Source organism: Microtus ochrogaster, chromosome 5 (assembly GCF_000317375.1).
Source record: "Microtus ochrogaster isolate Prairie Vole_2 chromosome 5, MicOch1.0, whole genome shotgun sequence".
NCBI lineage: Eukaryota > Metazoa > Chordata > Mammalia > Rodentia > Cricetidae > Microtus > Microtus ochrogaster.
This window is the reverse complement of record NC_022012.1, coordinates 79,372,260-79,375,473: the sequence shown is the minus strand read 5'-3', so window position 1 is coordinate 79,375,473 and position 3,214 is coordinate 79,372,260.

Here is a 3,214-nt window from a genome sequence, read left to right as displayed (position 1 = left end):
CTTGTATGCTCTTGGCTGAAGAGCAGTCGCCTGTGGAGAAAAGTCATCCTCACTGAGCACTCAGGAAGTGGTGAAGGGGGAAGAGGACACATACCTACCTCACTGGTCAGGTCATCCATCATCCTTGTGCTTAGTGGGGTGCCAGATCACCCCCACATCCTTCTCAATTAATGCTGTAGCCTTCGAAGCTTTTGTTTACTAAGTCTCACAGGGTTGGGTTTTTTTTTTTCTTTTTTTGGTTGACTTTTGGGGTTTCTGTATATGAGATCACATATAAGATCACATCGTCTTCAAGCAGAGACAATTCTACTTCTTCCTTCTGGACTCCAAAGCCTTTTATCTCTTCCTCTAGCTTAACTGTGCTGGTGAAGACTTCCAGCTGATGCTACTGAGTCGGTGTTTGGTACTGTGGAGTCCACTTTGCCCTTATCACTTCTGGTGCTGGCTTTCCCTGACAGATGAATGTGTAAGCCCTCAATTATAATACTGTGGATTCATCTTTTCCCTTGCCGGTCCCTCGGCTCTGCCTCATATACTTTGATGCTCTGATCTTAGCCTAAGCCTACATACATAGAAGACTGCTGTTTTCTCTTACTTTGTTTCAGGACAGGGTTTCATATAACCCGAGAGGGCCTCAAACTTGCTGTATTACCATGTCCAGCATGGTTAAATAAATGGTTATTTAGTCCATTTTTGTCACAGCAAAGAAAACTGAATTACACGGGAAATTTGCATATAAGCACACTTGGAAATATGCTTTGTTGATTTCCCAAGCAAGCCATTCAAATGGCTCAGTGGGGAAAGGAGCTTGCTGTACAAATCTTATTGACCTGGACTCAAATCCCAGATACCAGTGGAGAGAGAGAACCAATCCCGACCTCCACGTGTGTACTGTGACAAACACTTCCCCTGACCTTATAACACATGCGCGTGTGTGCTCGTGCATGTGTGTGTGTGTGCGCGCACACACACACACACACACACACACACACACACACACACGGTAGTTTAGTTTGAGTGTTGCCCCCATAAGCTCATAGGGAGTGGCACTATCAGATGTGGCTTTGTTGGAGGAAGTGTGTCCCTGGGGGGTAGGCTTTGAGGTCTGCTATGCTCAAGCTCAGTGTGACACTCAGTCTATTTCCTGTTGCCTGTGGATCAAGATGTAGCAACTCCTTCTCCAGCAGCATGTCTGTCTGCAAACCACCATGTTCCCATGCTCCATTATGCTGCCATGATGATAATAGACTAAGCCTCTAAAACTAAGGCATCACCTCAGTTAAATGTTTTCCTTTATAAGGGTTGCCATGCTCGTGGTATCTCTTCACAGCAATAGAAACCCTAAAACACATACACAACAAATAAATAATAATTGATTTTTTAGGCATATCTCAACATAATTAAATTGTCAAGATTAACAACCACAAAACGACTTCTTACCAACCTGACATACAAACAAATCCCCTATACTTTTTTTTTTTTGAGACAGGGTTTCTCTCTGTAACAGCCTTGACTGTCCTGGAACTCGATTTGTAGATCAGGCTGGCCATTACCTCACAGAGATCTGCCAGCCTCTGCTTCCTGAGTGCTGGGATTACAGATATGAGCCACCACTGCCCAGTCTTACACACCTAGTAATACCTGCTGAACTCAAACTCATGATAATCCTCTTGCATCAGCCTCCAAAGTGCTGGTAACAGAAACACTGCGTTCCTGGAACAATGGTTGCAGTTGGCTGGTATTTTACTTGGGTTTTTATCTCTATATCTATCTGGAGAATGGTCTCAATTTTCCTCTCTTGTAAGACACTTGTCAGGTCATGCCTTTACCAGAGAGCACTTGTGGCGTTGTTCTAATCCTCGGGATCATCTGCTGTTTAGCATTTTGTAGACCCTGTCTCGTTAAGTTCTGATTTTCCTTGGTGTCTGTGCCATGTGTGTGCAGGTGTGCAGAGAGTCTAGAAAAGAGCGTGGGATTCCATAGAGCTGGGGTTATAAGTGAACAGGTGGTTGCTAGGTAGCCTCACGTGGATGCTAGGAACAAAACCCCAGTCTTCCAGAAGAGCAGCAAGCACTCCTAACCATTGAGCCATCTCTCCAGCCCCTGTAGAACCTGTCTTGGTGGTCAAGGATACCATTGCCATCAGTGCCCATTTTACCCTTAAAAGCCACATGTATTGTCATACTGTGTTTGTGTGTGTATGCGTGTTCAAAGATAAAAACATTAGATTAGGGCTCCTACAGGTCCCCTAAAGAAGCAGTTGACAGAGTGTTTAAGAGCCTAGTTCTGGGATCAGATGCTGTATTTGAGCCTTGGCAGCCTCCACCTCTCACCGCTGTGGGCGTTTTGTTCTTCATTTCCCCCCCATCTCACACAGTCCTTCAGTACGTGGGCCCCCTTTTCCAGGATGTGGTCCTCTCTGATCCCTGGAGGCTCTTCTCCTGCTCTTCATGACTGCGGGAGCTTTGGGGGATGAAAGTAATTGGCTTGTCTTCATTTTCTTCTGTCTCGAGAGAGATGACTAAATGTGTTTGAAGACGGGCTCCTTCCTGTTACCTTTCACATCTCTGGTTTCAGCCCACAGCTTCCTTTCATTTCAGGTGTGTCCGTCATAAATAACATATGGTTAGATTAAAAAAAACCCACGAGGTTCTGTTAATGAATTTTACCCATTTTCGCTTAATCAGACTAATTCTCATTTGGGGGTCTTCTCACACCATTTCTTCATTTTAGCAAAGGCGGAGAACGGTTTCCACAGCACCCGCTGTGTCGTGCAGAGAGCCTGATGTCGGGCATTGATCTGTTCATGGACACTCTCCTTTTCTTCTTCAGCCACATGGGAAGCTTACAATTCCACTCTCCTTAAAATTAGATACAGCTGGCCAGGCAGTGGTGGCACAGGCCTTTAATACCAATACTCAGGCGGCAGAGGCAGGCGAATCTCTGCGAGTTCAAGGCCAGCCTAGTTTACAAAGCTAGTTTCAGGACAGCTAAGACTGTTACACAGTGAAACCCTGTCTCGAAAAACAACATAAACAAAAAAGATTAGACACAGCACTTGGCTAACTGAGCCAAGTGGGGATAAAGAGGCTGGAGACACAGGTCATCCTTAGGATGCAGGTTCAAGCCACAGCACTCGGAAAGAATGACTCTTTGGTACGGTGTCTGCTGTGTGATCATGAGGTCATGAACTCAGATCCCCAGCACCCATGTA